This window comes from Sitophilus oryzae, unplaced genomic scaffold (assembly GCF_002938485.1).
Source record: "Sitophilus oryzae breed Bouriz unplaced genomic scaffold, Soryzae_2.0 scaffold_2006_pilon_pilon, whole genome shotgun sequence".
Lineage (NCBI taxonomy): Eukaryota > Metazoa > Arthropoda > Insecta > Coleoptera > Curculionidae > Sitophilus > Sitophilus oryzae.
In genome coordinates, this window is record NW_022146732.1 from 5,867,852 (window position 1) to 5,888,000 (window position 20,149).

The 20,149-nt window shown below is 31.0% G+C and overlaps 1 protein-coding gene across 4 annotated transcripts in view; it reads right to left on the bottom strand.

Annotated features, from left to right (window-relative positions):
* The window catches only part of LOC115883928 (eye-specific diacylglycerol kinase), a 317,841-nt gene that overhangs the window by 233,271 nt on the left and 64,421 nt on the right, over positions 1-20,149 (bottom strand). For all 4 annotated transcript variants that reach the window (XR_004050467.1, XR_004050466.1, XM_030902359.1 and 1 more), the window contains exon 2: positions 3,295-3,467. The gene's annotated coding sequence lies outside the window, so the exon portion shown is untranslated. The remainder of the gene's footprint in view (positions 1-3,294; positions 3,468-20,149) is intronic.

A 20,149-nucleotide genomic window follows, 5' to 3' on the forward strand; every position in this document is an offset into this window, starting at 1 on the left:
ATTGTGTTTTGAAACCTCCCTGAAGTTTTGAACTCCAAAGGCAATATTATTTAGATATCTGAAAATACATTTTTTATTGTTTGTTCTTTAATATTAGTTATAGGTACTGAATGGTATGTTTATATTTCTTTTTGTCATTTCTATATATTTTTTGTTGAATTGTAATGTTATATTATCTGTATATCTCATGTAATTACACGATTTGTGTGTTTGGGATAAATAAATAAATAAATCTACACTCACCGGCACGAAAAACGGAAACCTTAAAATTTTGATGTATTTTGAAGTTTAATATACAGGGTGGTCCGAACTGTATTCCGGAAACTTCAGCAGCATATTCTGCAGATAAAAATAAGTAAAAAAGTTCTTATAAATGTATGTCCTAAAATTTTTAGTTTCGGAGATACAGGGTGTTGAATTTTTATTTTTATTTCGATTTTTTCCAAATAATTTACGAAGTAACGTCAATATTTGGATGAAAATTGGTGCCTGGGAGTTTTTTGACATGAGAAATTTGATTTTGATACCAATATTACTCCTATTTTTAGAAGGGGCCACCTACATATTTTTTAACTGGTTTGAAGAGTAATAACTTTTCGTCCGTACCTGTATAAAGCTACGGAGTAAAAAAATATATATTTGCGATGTTTATTACGTAAAAAAGGTATCTTGGTAAAAATCGCTACGAGTAATAGTTCTCGAGATATTTGGATTCGAAATTATCAATACCCTGTCATCATTGACATAAATTAAACATGTTGATATAAATTTGAAATATTTTTGTGTCAAAAGTTCAACTAAAACTGTTTTATCGTCATTTTTTGGCAGAAAAGTTTATGATTAATTTGAAAAAATAAAAATTTTACAAATTTATTTTATTTCAGGCAAATAACTATCTACTCTCAAAGTATTTATTTTTTTGTCAATAATGACATGTATTGACTATTTCCAATATAAATATCTTGAGAATGATTGCTCGTAGCAATTTTTACCAAGAGACATGTTTTACGTAAAAAGTCACGGAAATGTATATTTTTTACTCAGTAGTTTTTTATACAGGTATGGACGAAAAGTTATTACTCTTCAAAACAGTTAAAACGCATGTAGATGGCGCCCCCTACAGATAAAAGTCATATTGACATCAAAATCAAATTTCTGACGTCAAAAAACTCCCAAACTCCAATCTTTATCCAAATATTGAAGTTACTTCAGAAATGATTTGAAAAAATCGCAATAAAAATGAAACTTCTCCACCCTGTATCGCCGAAACTAAGCATTTTAGGATATACATTTATACAAACTTTTTTACTTATTTTTATCTGCAGAATATGCTGTCGAAGTTTCTGGAATGCCTACAGTTCGGACCACCCTGTATTTTGTTCTAGTGGGCCGATTAATATAAGTTTTTAAGCAATGTGTAGCTATTTTTTTTACTTTTTAGTATCTCTTTCTAAATTAGACATGAAAGTCCCCATATTTTGGTGAAAATTTGAAACACCCTGTGGAATATGTTAAGTCAGTAAGGAATTTTAAAATAATTTTATCATCCAGGTACGATAGTTTCTTTTTGGTTCATCTCAATAGCTTTATTTTTGTTGGAGATATTCGCTTTTGACGAAGACACTAACAGTTTTTTGTAATTTTTAAAATTTACATAAACAAACTCAGTGAAAAATTTAAGGATAAGTACAGGGTGTCCCATTTTGGTTGAAATCATAGGGTATCTCCGTTATTAGTGAAGATAGAAGGGTGCGGTTTGCACAAACCTGTCCCACTTTTTCGTCAAACGGAAGATGCTGCAAACAAAATTTTCATAGCCCTCTTAGTTTCTAAGCTACAGGGTCATTTCGAAAATTTTGTAGTTTGGGACACCCCCTGTATCTCTGTTATTGTTAAAGGTATCGAGAAGGCGAAAACTGCTTATTGTAGAACTTTTTACGTGGAATACAGTGGCATAGTCTGTTTTACTATCAAAAAAATATTTTTGAAAATATGAACTAAAGTTATGTTTTTTCAAATGGAACACCCTGTATATTTATAAATCATATGATCTGTCTTCTCAAAAATATATATCACTCTATATTTATTTTCACTATTTACTGCAATATTTAAAATATATCATTTTCTTATTAGTAGGCCGTGATAAATAACAAAAAATCAAAATAATATTTACTAAAGTAGTCATACACATATTAAAATTTATTTGGGATTGATATATTTTACTTTTGAAATAACTGTTACCACTGAACCTGTGAATATATTTTTCTTTTTTTTATAACGGAATGGGTTTGCAAATATCTAAAAGCTTGAATTATTAAAGCATTTTTCAGGTGTTCGACATTGTTGTAGGTTGTAGTGCCCACGATATATTTCGTATTTCAAAAATCCCCAAAATCAGAAATCGAGAACGGCGAAATCCGTGAATCGAAGAGGCCATCAATATGTGTTCATTAGTTCCAATTCATTGATTTGAAAAATAATAATTTAACAGTATTCTACTATTTTCATAGTTATGAGGGGGAATGTTCCCCATCTTGCTGAAAGTATATTTCACGTAAATTAGCTAAAGGAGTATCTAAAATTTCCGATACGGTAGATTATTCGTACGTATACACGTATTCCTAGATTTACAAATAGCGGTAGGGAGTTAAGTTTCCTTAATATATAAAGAATTTATTAGCGGCTCCCAAAATAAAACAAGAGACAGATAGCAGTATACTTTTAATAATTTTTTAGTTTCTTTTATTATCAATCATGGCCTACTAATAAATATGATCTTTTAAAAAAAACTTTTAAATATTGCAGTAAATAGTGAAAATAAATATAGAGTGATATATATTTTTGAGAAACTTATGGCAAGACAGATCATATGATTTATAAATATACAGGGTGTTCCATTTAAAAAAACATAACTTTAGTTCATATTTTCAAAAATATTTTTTTTTAGAAAACCAGACTACGCCACTGTATTCTATGTAAAAAGTTCTAGAATAAACAGTTTTCACCTTCTCGATAGCTTTAACAATAACAGAGATACAGGGGGTGTCCCAAACTGCAAAACTTTCAAAAAGACCCTCTAGCTCGGAAACGAAGAGGGCTATGAAAATTTTGTTTACGGCATCTTCCGTTTGACAAAAAAGTGAGACAGGTTTGTGCAAACCGCACCCTTCTATCTTCACTAATAACGGAGATACCGTATGATTTCATCTAAAATGGGACACCCTGTACATAATTTTATTTTGAAGGAATATTTCATTTGTCAGTCATTTAAAAAATTATAAACAAAAAACTTACCTGATAAAACGAGATCCCTGAAGAACGACAGAAACAGCAATCACGTGGTTGGGCAGCTCACATTTTGCTTTTGATCACGATATTTCACATGGTGATATCAATTTGTCTCTGGTACTACATCAGAACGTCATTATATATTTTTGAACACGAAAATGTCTATAAACAAAATTCACCTAAAACAAAAAAAATATATATTTTAACAATATTGGCAATAAGTCCGTAGTTTTTATTTATATTATTTTATCAAATGGTATAAGCCGGCTTAGAAGTTGTAGAATGTTTTTTGAAATAAATAGTAAGTAATAATTACTTCTCGAAATTCAATTTATAACTCAAAAATAAAGAGAATAATATACTCATTGTGCTCTTTTGGCTATCTCTATGTGTATTAACAGATACAATAATAACATATTCACAACAAAATTCGCATAGTTAAATTTATTTCAGAAGTAATTCTGCATCTGCATACATTTTAACAAAATGCTAAATGTGAAAATACAAACGAAAATTTAAACCAGCTACACTCAGTTTTCAGTAGCCCGTATAATCAGATTACTTTGCAGCACAAAAATGGTACAGAGTAACAAAACACTTCACTTTGTTGCAGCTTTAAACGCATGCAACACATTATGCATTCCTGATATCTTTGAAATTGTATACTGAGCTTTTGTATAAAAATGTTGTGCAGCTTTTTAATGTTTAATGGAATTTAAGATTCGTTTTGCTTTATAGAGTTTTTCACTAAACCATTTTATTAAAAAATATAAAAGTCCAATAAGCAGCTATAATAAGTAAAGTTGCTCTCAAATATTCAGTCAAAAAAATCATAAAGGTATACATAGTTTCTTGCAAAACAGGATATCTACATGAAAATTTACTAAGAAGTCAAAACGTATCAAGAAAAAGTTTTAATGGCAAAGTTGCGTGTAGCAAAACTAACTAATTCCTTTTCTTTATCTATTATAAGTGGCTGACATCACGAAAAAAGTTTAGTTATTAATTTATATCTCTGAGAAATGACGCGTTTGACTTTTTTAAGCTTCGAAGAAAACCACTTAACTTTATTGACCGTATTTGTTTTTCGTCCAATAAATGGAATTAGAGATGTCTATGGTATAAAAGAAATATCGATATAGATGCCTCAAAGCTGCAACAAGTCAGTTTCAAAATGATTGAAATCTTAAGTCAATTTCAACATAAAGATTAAATTATTTAAATATTAAGTCTTTGACTTAAATCATTTTCTTTCAAATGAAGTCATTTTTGTAAAGACTCAATCAATATAATGTAATTTAAGTCGTTTTTATGACTTTTGGTTTAAATCATGTTGATCTGCGAATAAAGTCGGAAAAATTACTTGAATCAAAATAATTACCATCAAGTCAAGATAACCAAAATTCAATTTAAGTACCTATTTTCTAATGCTAATATAAATTTTCTTGTATTACCGATTGGCGATTTCCTTTTTCCCACAAATTATTTTGAAAATTACTTAAATTTTAAGCCTTAAATCAGCTTTCAAAAAATGACTTTAAATCAAATGCCTTAAGTGCTTAAAATGATTTAACTTAAAAAAGGCTCAAGTTTTCTGTAACCAGTTCTGTATTCTGTCAAGCAGTACGAAACTATAATATTGTAAACATCCAATAAGAATTTTTAAACAGATTTTTTATTGCGCCTGTTGTAAACTCTTTAAACCCACTCCCAATGCAAATGGGTGAGTCTGAAATAAGTGCAAATATTTTTAGGGATAGTATATTTCGACCCCAGAAACAGAAAATTTTTTTTGAAAATTGGGAATTTTTTGAAAAAATTTTTAGTTTAAAAAAAAACATAATTTCTTCATAATATGGCAACATAGGTAATAGATTAAATTTACAAGAAATAAAATCCAGAAAAGATTCAGTGGTGCTCAAAATTTAATAAAATATCATATTTTTGGAAATTTTCAAAGTAAAATAACTCAATTATTTTAGATTTATTTGAAAAACCGTAAAGAGAAAATATGTTTCTTTTATCGAGATCTAACAGCCCCGAAAATATTTGCACTTATTTAAGGCTCACTCTGTATAGAGATAAAATTACTCTCGTTAAATTTGAAACATCTAAAAGCGGGTTTTATGAGAATACTATTGTTTCACGCAACGATGTTTCACAAAGAAACAACCACAGATTCAGTAAAAACACTACTATTTTTTTCAAAAAAATCAAATGATATACTATTGTTCTAATAGTTTGTTGTAATGAATAGCATTGAGAATAAAAAAAATTGAAAACAAAAACAATTGGTATTTAAATTAGAAAAACTTCATTTTGAAGAGAAAAAAAGAGATAATGGCAGAGTAGAAATTTGCCATATCAATTAATACTATTTTTTTTGGAAAAAGCTAAAAAAACATCGGATTTTAACAAGATTTCTAAAATTCTTATATCGATTATTGATATCTGCAAACGTCCCTACTCACTTTATTGACCGAGTTTAATTTTTATCGTTAAAATAGAATTATGGAAAGATAAAGCCTATAACTATGAAACGTTTTACTGTCAGTAATATTATCGACAAATACGACTAAATCTATTATTGAAATCTCCCTGTCAAATGCGAATCAGGTTAATTGTCAAATGGTCCTCGATATCGCTTTTGTTGTCATTCTATTGCCGATTACGATCACATTAAACATTTAGGTTAAAAGGCTCCGTAAAAAATAATAACGCTCATGAGTTTTGAATGATCAAAAATGGTAAAGCTTCAAATATAAAACGAGTTAATAAAGATTACAAACTATAGAACATAAAGTTGCAATTAGTAGTGATTGTAATATGTTTTTATTTAAGATTTATTAAATATTTTTAGAACCTAAAAAAATGTTGGAATCAATATCCATATTTATATAGGGTGTTCCAGGCCGAGCGTGCATTAGAAGTTTTAGCATTAGTTAAAATATTTTCACCGTTTTTTATTCAAAGCTTTCACCGTATACTCCAAATAAGTAATAACTAAATTTAAGGGTGAAGTTTTTTTTTACTTCAAATCACTTATAAAAAAAAACAACAAAACATTCAATACATAGAAGCCCAAACACAAAATCATAAAAATTTCTCTGCGGAAATGCATCATTCTCTTTTTTCCGACTTTAGAATAACTGAAATCAGTTACATGAAAACGTGTTCCATCTTTACATTCTAAACACTTTCCTTGTGTAGGCATGAACTTAACCTAGTAGATACTGTAATTTAGACATCAATATCGTACCCAGAAAAAACTAAAATAAACAAAAATGAACCAACAAACCAGACAAAACCAAAACAAACCTAGCCAAAGCAATCAAAACACGCTGTAAGCTAAAACACATCTGTTTACGAATTCTAATTGCCGAGTACTTTTTAAATCTTGCTATATTTTACAATATTTTATCAACAAATAAAAATGGCACACTTCCGCAAGAAGTTTTTTTGCCTGTCTATATTTAGAAGAATTTCTAGAATAAAAAACAGAAACGTGTTTTCATGTAACTTGTTTCAGCTATTCTAAAGTTGAAAAAACTGAAAATTATGCATTTCCCAGGAAAACTTTCGTGACTTACTATTTGGAAAGGCTTCCAAGTACTAAATAAACAAATATTTCTTACAAAACTGATTTCAAGTAAACAAAACTTGAGCCAAATTGAAATATGTAATCCTAATAATGTTGGGGGGTAATCTCGCAATATCACAACGTCCTCAAGATATCGAATCGATCGAATCTCCCCCTAAAAGCTTCTATTGATGTTTTACTAGTGTCTTATAAAGACGTAACAGAGTTACTCCATGTGTAAAAGCCAGGCAAATTCGATATGCACATCGGCAGAAAAAGTAGGATGAGTTGAAGGATTGGGAGAAGGACTTAGTACTTGTAAACCTGAAAACATCGAGGGTATTGTGGAGAGGTATCCCGTGAAGACAACGTCTTAAAGCTTTTCCTGGAGATTTCCCTGTAAAAAGCTTCGAAATATCGATCATTTACGCCGTTAAAACGTCTAGTTTTTTATTGTCTCTTCCTACGGTCCCATTCTCTCGAGTTTATCCGATTCAGTCTAAATCCTCTAGACCTAATTGAAGAAATCGATAACTTGGCGATTTATCGAGATCGTAAGTACTAAATCCGGCTAAATTCGGAACAATTAAATATGCTCGTCGTTTCGTAGAAAAATTATCTAGTTAATTAGGTTTTATTTATTTAAAATACAAGTTTAGGAAGCTTTTAAACAATTCATTATCAAAATCATCATATTCTTTCATTTGTATATTTAAACTAGGTGTTTCTTTTTTCACTTTATAAACACAGCCAAAGTTATATGGAATGATCTATTATTTTTCATAATTTTTAAGATGTATGTGTTTATGAATAAAAGTCCTTTTACCAAATAATATAATGAAAAATAATCCAATAAAATTAATTAATCAATTCCCAAAATAAACACAATGGTATTTTTTTGGTTTCTGAAACGAAATGAGATTTAAATTTTTAATGATCAAAAGTCAAAAATAAAAAAAAATGATAATTTTAATAATCCGTGTTACCTATAACCTCCCATAACCCTTATCCAGGCTTTTATTCGCGATGGCATACTTCTTATTAAATTATCAACGTTGTCTTGGGGTATGTTTTCCCATTCTGCTAATGCTGCATCGATAAGCTGTGCGAGATTTCCTAGATTGTTTCGACGAGCTCCAACCCTTCTTTTAAGCTGGGCTTTAAATGTTCGATAGGGTTTAGATCTGGTGAAAATGCAGGCTAGTCCAAATCTATCATTTCAAGACATTCTCTAACCACTCTGCTGGTATGGGGAGGTGCAATATCGTGCATGAAGTTAAAATTATCCCCAATTGCAGCTCTCCAAAGCCTAACGATTGGTTCTAGCATTAAATCAACATATCTCCGACCCGTTAAAGTTTCTTGAATTGCTAACAATGGAGTTTTTGCTCCCAGCATAATGCTTCCCCAGAACATTACAGTTCCTCCTTTATATCTTGGTACAGGTTTACCAGTCTAGAGTCTTGCTCGTCTTCCTGGAGCTCTGAGAACCCGATTTCGATGGTTATCTGGTCTCATCCGAATAAAGAACATTTTGCCAATTCTCAATTGTCCAGTTTTGATGTTGAAAGCACCAATTTAGCTGGTCAATTTTATTTGGCCGATATAATTGTGGGACCCGTAACTCTCTCCTACTGTACAACCCACAAGCACGAAACCTTTTTCTATGGTTTCAACTGAAACGTTCACACCTGTAGCTGCCAGAAGTTGTCTTTATAGGATGTCTCTGGATGAGAAACATTGTGATTTCTTCTAGCAATTTGGCACACAAAGCGGTCTTGTTGTTCAGTTTTGACTCCTTGATGACCTGAATCTTTGATGAACGTTTTTTAACGTCTCAAACATCAATTTAAAGTTTTTCAAATAACGTCTAGGGCTTGACCTCGAAAAAATTATCATTGAATACTCCAACTTACTAGATTGTCATAGCGATTCACTCCTAGACATATAAATATCGACCCAAGACGGTATCTTGCCGATATGGTATATATTAAAGTAATTTCTGATTGATTTTCCACATCATTACACATCCTAATTGAATTTCTTTGAAACTTAAAAAACTGAAAGGAACTTGAGTCAGGAAAAACGAAAGAAATAAAAATTGATAAAATCTAAGCGAATTCGCATCAATTTTTATTTTATTTTTAAATCAATATATCGCCAATCAGCCCGTATTTGCTTCATACGTTAAAATTTTTCTCTTTTCATGGCGCTATTCATTAGAGTTCGATTGTGACAGTGTTCTATACAGGGTGGTCCGAACTGTATTCCGGAACTTCGGCAGCAGATTAAAATAAGTAAAATAGTTCGTACAAATGTCCTGAAATGCTTAGTTTCGGAGATACAGGGTGTAGATGTTTCATTTTTATTTCGATTTTTCCAAATAATTTCTGAAGTAACGTCAATATTTGGGTGAAAATTGGTATCTGGGAGTTTTTTGACATGAGAAATTTGATTTTGATGTCAATATAACTCCTATTTGTAGTGGGCGCCACCTACATGTGTTTTAACTGTTTTGAAAAGTAATATACTTTTTATCCCTACCTGTATAAAACTACTGAGTAAAAAAAATCATTTCCGTGACTTTTTACGTAAAAAATATCACTTGGTAAAAATCGCTACGAGCAACCGTTCTCAAGATATTTATAATGGAAATAGTCAATACATGTCATTATTGACAAAAAATAAACATATTGAGTAGTAGATAGTTATTTGACTGAAATAATAAATTTGGGGAATTTTAATTTTTGTAAATTAATCATAATCTTTTCTTCGAGAAAATTATGATAAAACAGTTTCTGTTGAACTTTTGGCACAAAAACGTTTCAAACTTATGATTTCGGTCTAATAACTATTTGTCAACATAATATTTAATTTATGTCAATGATGACAGGTATTGATAATTTCGATTCCAAATATCTCGAGAACCATTATTCGTAGCAATTTTTACCAAGTGACCTTTTTTACGTAAAAAACGTCGTAAATTTATATTTTTTTACTCACTAGGTTAAGCAAACGTTAAGCAAACGAAAGCAACTAGGTAAAGCGCCCTTTCCAGAGTGCATAAGTATGTTAGAAAGTAAAAGACTAACCGACGTGTTTAAAACACGATTTAAAGCCAAAAGCTAACTTTTACCCCCAACAAAACCCATTTTGTTGTTAATGCATTTGGGCTTTTTAAATTTGCGTTAAAACGGTGATTTAGTTAAGGAGTTGAGACGGAGCCCAACCAGAGTTTAATGCACGGTTTAATGCAGTTAGTCGGTAGGGTAACAATACCTTAGCGCCACGTCGCGCCTGTTGCATATTAAACTCGTTATCTGTTATCTCCTTTACAGCTAAGAAGATGATTATCAAAATATAGAGATATGCTTGAAATTTACATAGCGTATTTTCTAGTGCCCCAAGGTGTTACGACCGAGAAAAATCAAAAACAGCTTCTACACTATTTGCACTATATGATACTATATCGAGTGATTTACGCACCATTAAATCTTGGTGCGATTCTAATCTCCTATGCCTCAACCTATCAAAAACTAAAGTTTTGTCATATAAAAGTGCTATACAACCTTTTGTACTTAATAACACCACTATTGAGGTCGTGGACTATGTGAAATTCTTAGGACTTGTTGTAGACAACTCGTTAAAATGGGACTTTCACATCGAAGCTCTATCAAAGAAACTAAGCGCTGCCTGTTTTGCGCTAAGATCAGTTTCTAAGGAACTTAACTTCTCAACCTCTAGAATAGCCTATTATGCCCTTTTTGAGTCACATCTTCGTTATGCCCTTCCGCTCTGGGTTACTTGCTGCGCAACAAAATTTGATCGTATTTTCAGACTTCAAAAGAGAGCAGTCCGATATTTATTGGGACTGAACAGTAGAACTCACTGCCAGAATTTCTTTAAAAATTTCAAAATACTGACTTCTTTATTCATTTTTGTGAATCCGTTTGCTTAATCCGCAAGCACATATCTGCTATTCCCGAAAGGCCATCTCATAACTATCCACTTAGGAATGCGGAGCACGATCTTTATCTGCCAATCATTTGCCTTTGAATATCGAGTCGCTTTCATTCTTTCCCGCATTTCGCAAAGCTCTAAAATTATACTTACTGGAGAGAGCCCTATATACGGTAAACGACTTTTTTGTTGATGTTTAATTATGAACAATTTTGAATTTTAAAATTTTGATAATCTCACACACTGGTCAAAGGTCAAGTATTTAATATTTTATAACTCTAAAATTATATCTATTTACTGCGTATTGTTCTGCAATTGTCCATGTATATTCTTTTTGTTACTTTAATGACTTAAATTTTTTTGAATTGTATTATTTGTATTTTGTATTTTTTGTTGTTTGTATTTTATTTTGTGCTTTTGTTTGTTTTGTGAGTGCTTTGTCGATGAAGCCGTTTTGGCTTTTTGTACAATAAAGCGTTGTTTGTTGTTTGTTTGTTATATGTGGTACTCTTCGAAGCAGATCAAGGTCGCATTTCGATTTATTGCCAGTTGTCTTGGCCCACTTCATTTAGCCTCGACCTACTTTTGATTCTTAAAAGCACCGAAAACTACTCGTGAGGAGGGCATGGGGGTATTTTTTGGCGTTCCCTGTTGCCTCGTTCAATTTTGTTTCGTTTTCAGCTATTTCCAAAACATGGTGGTATCTGTACCCGAGGCAAAGGACTTTTTTTTCATAAATCTCAGTGAAAGAAGTAAACCTAGACGTTTCTAAAATATCTCTTGTTACGATAATATTTCGTTAATTACATCTCGTTTTATGTTGATATATATTGCACAAGATTAATATTTGAACACGCGTTTATACTATGTAGAGTAGATTTAAGAACAAAACTTTTCACTCAGTCTGCAGGAATATAATTACAATACGTTTATTATTTAATTTTATTATAATGGAATTAGTATACATAATTGTTTAATATAACAGTAGTATTGCTTGTTATAACAGTAGTATGAGCTAATACTGGCACAAAAAAATTATTGATTGACCCGATGTTAATAAAAGATACTTTTATACAGGGTACTACAAATTCGAGGTACGAGCATTGGTATCTCGGTAACCGTACTAGATACGAAGATGGTTAAATTGGGGCAAAGTTGCGCTTTGGGATGTTCAACTAGATGCCATCAAAAAACTTTTAAAAATTTCAAGGATTGCTGAGTTTTTTGGAAAAAACTGATATTTTTGAAAATCAATTTTATTTTTTCCTGTCGTTACTTTTAAGAAAATCAAAAAACTAATTGGACATTCTTTTTAGATTTTTTTAGATTTTCAAATTAGCTGATAATTTGTGAGATACAGAGGCCAACTTAATTTTTTTAAATACGGACCTGCATTATGTATTCTGTAATATCAGATTTTGAAAGAACTCGGTCTCCTGAGTACAATGATATGCCACACTTAATTTTTTTTGACATTTGAACACAATTTATTTAAACTAATTTCAAGTCCGGCTCTGTTTTTTTAATATTTAATCTATTCATCGTTACAATTTTGATTAGCATTCAAACTTAATAATGACGTGGATTAAATATTGAATACGTAAAATCAAATGCAATAAAATAATATAAAATAATTTATATAAATATAATATAATATAAACAATCAAATCGTTTTCCCGGAAGATGGATTGGAAATGGTAGAGAAGTATAATGTCCAGCAAGGTTTCTGGGCCTATCGTCAAGTGGCTACATTACTTGACGTCCTTTGTAAAAGTGAAATCAATTCATCTCAACGTTTACAATAAAGAGTACAAAATGCATTTGGAAGTATAAGAAGAAAGTTCAAAGAGCTATAAATAAAATTGAACGAAAAATAAATGTATGCAATAGGAAGGGTGGTAACCCTTTCGAACATCTAGAACATTAGAAACTAGTGTGTAGAAGTTGATTTATTTATAATAACTACGATTAATATTATGCATATTATTAGATAGGACACTGAGATTTCAAATTCACAATAAAAAAGTTAAAAATAATATCTTTAAATTTCTGACCTGGATATTATTTATTCGAATCTTCCAATTGGCTCGATTTTCCTTATTTAATGTTAATTAGCGCTGATCAAAATTGTTGCCATGAATATAATCAGATTAAATAATTTAATAAACCAGAGTCGGACTTGAAATTATTATGTAAATAATAATTAAATAGTTTTGTTGCTGTTAAGGTACCCAAAACAAAAAAAATATAAAGTGTGGCACATCATTGTACTCAGGAGACCGAGTTCTTTAAAAATCTGAAATAAAAAATGCAGGTCCGAATTTAAAACAATTAAGTTGGTCTCTGTATCTTACAAATTATCGGTTAATTTGAAAATCTAAAAATATTATCAGATAGCCCTAATCAAGTGGCTATGAGAATGTACAATTAGTTTTTTGATTTTCTAAAAACTAAAGGCAGGAAAAAATAAAATTGATTTTCAAAAAAATCCTTTTTTTCCAGAAAACTCAGCAATTCTTGAAATTTTTAAAACTTTTTTGATGACATCTTTGTGAACATCTCAATACGTAACTTTGTCCCAAATTAACAATGTTCGTATCTATTACGGTTACCGAGATACCAATGCGCGTACCTCGAATTTGTAGCACCCTGTATATAATAATAACATGGTTTGATACAAATCCATATATTAAAAATGAATTTATTTTCAGATTTTTTTTTTAAATTAAACTTGTACCTATTACTTCGGCCAATCTAATTTTCCATTAGGTATAGAAACTAGTTCGAATTTGACTAATTCTAGGCCTAGATTAATTTGCTTCTGTAACCCCTTTATTAAATTTGCTCACGAACAAAATGTTATTACTACCCTAATATGGATAGATCTGTCTTCCCAAGTAATCGTTTTCCAGTACCCATGTCTCTCTATATTCTCCTATATAACTTTTAGCACAGCATGTTACAGTAACTGGGAATAGGAGATAAATGGAATAATTAATAATAGGTAATTGGATAATTATCTTTTATCTTGGCGTTAGTAATTAATATTGTTAGATGTCCTAAAATTTTTTGGTGAATATCTATTTAGGTTGATCAAATATTGGTTTTAGATAAAAATTAAATGTTTCCATTCTCATCAAAAAAACATACTGCAAGGGTCCGGAAATGCATAGTTTTAAGCATACTGTGTGAATGTACATATTTAATTAATTGCAACACACACACCCAGTAAATGTTAATATATAGTTTATTAATATTTCAGGAAATAGTTCAAATAAATAGGAATAATTTTACGGACATTTTTTACGGACAAAAGCAATGTTCTCTTATTATTTTTAAGAGAAAACACTGTAAACGATACTTTTGTTAGTAGACAGTATGGTTTGATATAAATCCATTCAAAAATAAGAACTAAGCAGATAAAAGACGGACCGCCAGAACAGCTTGTCACTGTTGCTTTGCAGTTCTGCGATTTTAAGTTTTGGAAATATATTTTTTCCCCATAAGAACTGTTAAAATTGCCTTATATCTATCAAAAATAGTATATAAAATAGTACTTTAACCGCAAGGGTAGATTAAATGATACTTTAACAGTGAGGATAGGTATAAAACTTTATTTCTTCTCGCACGTTTTTTAATTGCTTCCATTTTTGAAAATTTTTGTATTCCTTTTCATAAGTTATTCGGGATTAAAATGGAAGTAGTTTGGATATGGCGTTTGTCGCCTCAGCCTGAATATCTGTTGGTAATTTACTTATTTCGTTTAGAGCCATTTCTGGCTCCAATTCAATCAGCAATCGACACGACAGAGAATTAAAAAATATTGACTCAAAACGGACAACTAAAGAGACAGCTTTATTAATTTGTCAAATTACATAGAAACCAACGCCAACCCAGCACAATATTTTTTTATGGAAAAAAAATATTGTTTTATACATGACAATAAAATTGCATTATCTTCTTCCTCTATTAATCTTTTCGGTCGACAATATAATAATATTAGACAATGATTAAAACTAAATATTCTTGTGTAATCTTAGAGGAATAGCCAATTTAAACTACCATCGGTAACTGTTTCCTAAATGCACTGATTTTGATTTTTCAGTTTAATATAGTGGTATTATATTACATTCTATTACAAAAAGAGTCTGAAGAATAATGGAAAGAAAAAGAAATTAGCAAAAAAAGGACAATACAGAGGCCACCCAGTACAACATCAAACAATACTAATTATGGTGTAACCATCAGAACTTCCGTTTCCCGCAACTAACTCTTAATTAGTTGCAAACGATAATTAGCTAAAATGCGGTGGTTGACTTCGCTGCGCCTTTTACTAGAAAAACATAAACATAACCTATAAATCATCTTTAAACACCCTGTCATGTGTCTAACGCTGTCGTATTCACGGCTTGAACAAAGCAAACGTAACTTCATACACCCAACTAAGGGTTTATTACATGTTCTGTTCTGCAAGCTTGATGCGTAGGACGAATTTTGTGAAACTGTCTTAAGGATAATCCATCAAAGTCTTATCGGGATGATATTTTTTGTAGGTATCTTTTTCTTTTGGTCGTTGCGATAAAAATAATATTTATAAAAACCGGTAAGGATGTCAGTGATTGCGCGTTACCTACGCAGAACTTCATACAAACAATACCGGGTGTTTTTCAAAAGTGCCTCACCCCTATAAGTGTTTTATTTTTTCAAACAAAAAACCGAGATTTGGTACTTATAAACAGAATAGGATTGATTGACGTATTCAATTATTTTAGGTCACTTCCTGTTTCACCGGAAATGACTACAACTTTTGATTTTTAAATCGCACCCTCGGTATTTTTCTACTTTATTTGATAGAAAATGTCATTTTGAATAGAAAGACGTATCAAATGTCAACTATTGACATTTTTGCTTAAAAATAGTATTTTAAATTTCAATCTAGAGTGCAATGGATGTGTTCATAACGCCAATTTGACTCGAAATACCAAGTATGTGGTACCAAGTTATTCGATAATTTTTTTACAAATATGCTAATGAACCACTAAGTATCGTTCCAGTTGAAAAAATTAAGTTATGTTTCAAAATACGGTTGGGGCATATTTTAACCCCCCAGGAACGAAAAACATTAAACTATCAAATGTATTTAAAAATTATCATATATTGTTATTATTAATAGTAATTATTAGTTCGATAGTTAGTTAGTATGGTATTAACATACCAAATCTCTCAAAACGCATCCGGTATCTCTAAAAAAGCACCCGGTATATTTGTAATTTTAGAGAAAAAGCTGTAAAACTAAAACAATCAAGAATTGATCAGTTAAACTGTTTCGTTCAGAGAGCATTAGCCGTTATGTAGGCCAGACTATAGTCTGTCCAACGAAAAGATCCTTGACAGTGATAGATGTGTCTGTCATTTTAATTTCAAAGTAGTTTATTTTATTTTACAAAGAAATAAGTTGGTACAACTGGAACGCATAGCAGGAAATATTTAAAATTTGATTGACAAGATGACAAGTGATTACTTCAAAATATTGTGAAAAAACTGTATAAAACTGAAAAAAATGTTATCGAGTTATTTTATTTAATAAAAACGGTATGTGTTAATACAAAACAAACAAGAACAAGACACTACATACCAAAAAAATATAAAAAGAACTATTATTTACTTTCAAGCTTTATGAAACTACCCGCATTTATGATTATATTTATCAATATAACTTATGTACAAATACAAATTTGTAATAATCCACAGGAATAAATAAAACAACATAGGTAAATAAAACAAACTATTTTATTAATAATAACACCTACCAAATTTTATACCTTAAAGGTTGATTAATTAACTTTAATCTTAATTTTTTTAAACCAGTACCTTTTGACATTATTTTTCTGCAGTACTAAAATCCATTATTTACCTATCGTGTGATATCGATATTTTACAGCTACTCCAGTTTTTAGTATGTGTTTAGTTTGATCCTTCTACCATATACAAGATGCACTTATCTACGACGAAATGGTATACAAACTTTATCGATAGCAACTTCATTGGTGTATAAGACTTTCTGCCCTGGCAGCGAGTATTAACCATAAACTGTGCTCTGGGTCTACAGTTAATTTTCACTCGATTTTTCCTCCACTTGACTTCAAAAGACACAAAACACACGTAATAATACGAATCAAAATGCATCATATTCCAAAACGCAGGGTATTTAACAAAAGTTGACACAAAATTATAACCTAGAATTTGGCAAGACTTTGACAAGCGTCAAAAATGACAAAAATCTAAAGGCGAGTTCATACGCATCGGCGTCCGTTTGTCGTTCATCGTTCCGTCAAACCAATAAAATTGAAATACGATCTGTCGTTTTTTAAATAAACCAATAAAACTGGTTAAAAACAACAAGACACGACGCATGACGGTTTTATATTTAAACCCATCCATAGATAACTTAAAAATGATTAGAATTTTTTTTTAGTCAAATAAATAGATTGGTATGGGACGTCATCTGCTTTTCTTCTGTCATCGTCTATCGAAATCTTACCTGAGGCAAAAAACAGAGTATAGCAGAATTTTGTAATTAGATTAAAGAACATAGGGCACGTTTTGTAAACAAACTCCAATTTTGCCAATCGCTTTATAGAGACAGGCCACAAACTCCCCAATGACAAGTGTATAGAGGTACGGTTTATTTCAGGAATTTGCTTGAAACTAAATGTAGTAGAGGATTTGTTTCCTAATCCATTTTGTACTATGACCCCTTCAATTAATATATTATTACTTGGAATGTGGTAGATAATGATTCAGTACTGATACTCAGAGAAAGAGAAAGAGAAAGAGAAAGAGAAAGAGGAAGAGAAAGAGAAAGAGAAAGAGAAAGAGAAAGAGAAAGAGAAAGAGAAAGAGAAAGAGAAAGAGAAAGAGAAAGAGAAAGAGAAAGAGAAAGAGAAAGAGAAAGAGAAAGAGAAAGAGAAAGAGAAAGAGAAAGAGAAAGAGAAAGAGAAAGAGAAAGAGAAAGAGAAAGAGAAAGACAATGGCAAAGGCAAAGGCAAAGGCAAAGGCAAAGGCAAAGGCAAAGGCAAAGGCAAAGGCAAAGGCAAAGGCAAAGGCAAAGGCAAAGGCAAAGGCAAAGGCAAAGGCAAAGGCAAAGGCAAAGGCAAAGGCAAAGGCAAATGCAAAGGCAAAGGCAAAGACAAAGACAAAGACAAAGACAAAGACAAAGACAAAGACAAAGACAAAGACAAAGACAAAGACAAAGACAAAGGCAAAGGCAAATGCAAAGGCAAAGACAAAGACAAAGACAAAGACAAAGGGAAAAATAATATAAATAGCAGTTGTACCTAAATAAAATTCTATTAGTATAATAAAGAGTATAATATAGTAAGGAATAAATAAATAATAAAAGTCGTCTAGCTGTTTTATTATTCACGAGGGTAATTGCGCCTGCCTCGATAGGGAATAATCAGGACATCGTGGATTCATACAGAGAATAACAATCCCTTTGATTTGCATTTCGCGTTCTTCGAATACCTTTTTCATTTTATACATAATATACATTTCCACGAGGGACCCTTATATACTTTTTTCCATTTTTCCTGTTCTTTAAGTAGGTTAACAGAATTGAACAATGGTATAGTTTTGTAAAGCCGTTTATTTTTTCTGCGGTTTTTGTTGTTCAGTTTATACAAATTTATGAATAAAATAAAAAATATTTCTTATTCAGTTTGCCACTGGAAGAAAATTTACAAAATAAAAAAGGCATTTTTTCAAATTCCATTCGTGAAACATCTAGACTAACTAAGTCTACAGTTCATACCAAATAAAATATTAGTCACGTGATTAAGCTTGACCGACACAGTGTTGCCTACTTTTATACACAAATAAAAAGTCTCTACTACAAATTAAAAAGTCTCTACTATAAAAGCAACAGACGCAAAAAAAACAATTACCTACTTACTAAAATTTTTATTACTAAAGTTTAACTTTTGACAAACAAAAGAAACAATTCCACATAATTTCCGCTTTAACGTGTTATTACGAATTATAGCGTGAATTCCACAACAAAACGACGCATTCTGGCATTTTGTTTTCCGAAACTAAAATTCTTATATTTTAAAACGCGATAAACTCGTAAAAAAGTGGCAATTTTCTCGCACGAAAACGCGGTTTATTCTCAAAAGACTTAGTTTGCCTCGCGGCTAATAGTTTGCCATTTGCCGTGGTTTATTTCTGCTTCTGGCCATTTTATTGTTTTCGTTGGTAATTTTGTCGGTAACGGTATGCGGCGTGACCGTACTATTGTTTTAAACATAAAGTTGCTTTTACAGCAATTTCATACTAAATATTAGCTTCGAAGTTTTCCTGGTTATAACAGGGTGTTCCAACAAGTTAATATGAAGCAAATATACTTAAAATAAATATTCTTTAACGGCTAACGTAACAAGCCAGTAACAAATATGGACTGAGATTACAAAAAAGACTAAAATAATGATTATTAGTAAAAAAAATATTAAACGCTGAAACGCTCCAGTAAACAATAAACTACTACAAAGAGTAGAGTAGAGAATATTCAGCGATATTTTGGTTGTGTTTTATATTTTGCATATAAAAACAATCGTCAACATATATCAACTGTCATCATCATCATTTAGCTTATTCCGTCAACTGCTGAACAAAAGCCTCCTTCAACTCTAGCCATTTCTTTCTATTTTGTGCCACTTGAATCCAGTTTCCAGCTACTCTCTTAATATCATCTGTCCATCGACTAGGAGGTCGTCCTCTGCTTCTATAGGCCTCGTGTCTTCATTCCACAAGTCTCTTTGCCCACCGTCCATCTGTTATCCTACCCACATGTCCTGCCCAATGCCATTTAAGATGTAAGACAGATATCACCGCATCTCTTACTTCTGTTCGATTTCGTATCGTATGATTTGGTATTTTATCTCTGAGTGTAACTCCCAACATGGACCTTTCCATTTTTCGTTGCATGACCTGTATTCTATGTATGTTCTTTTTTTGTCAAAGTAAGTGTTCAGCTCCATACGTGAGGACAGGCAAGACACACTGGTTAAAAATCTTTCTTTTTAAACATATTGGAAGATACTCTCAGTACCTGGTTTAGTTTGCCGACTCTAGTAATTAAGTTCAAATACTTAAGTACTTAAGTACAACTTACTCAAGTAGGAGACATTAACTAAAAACACTATAAACTTTGCTGTTCTGATATCAAAGTGTAAATATAAATTTCTTTTACTATTACCATGTTAATCTAAGAAATAAAAATTTGGTTAATAAAACTTCTAAGACGTTTAATTCTAACACTAT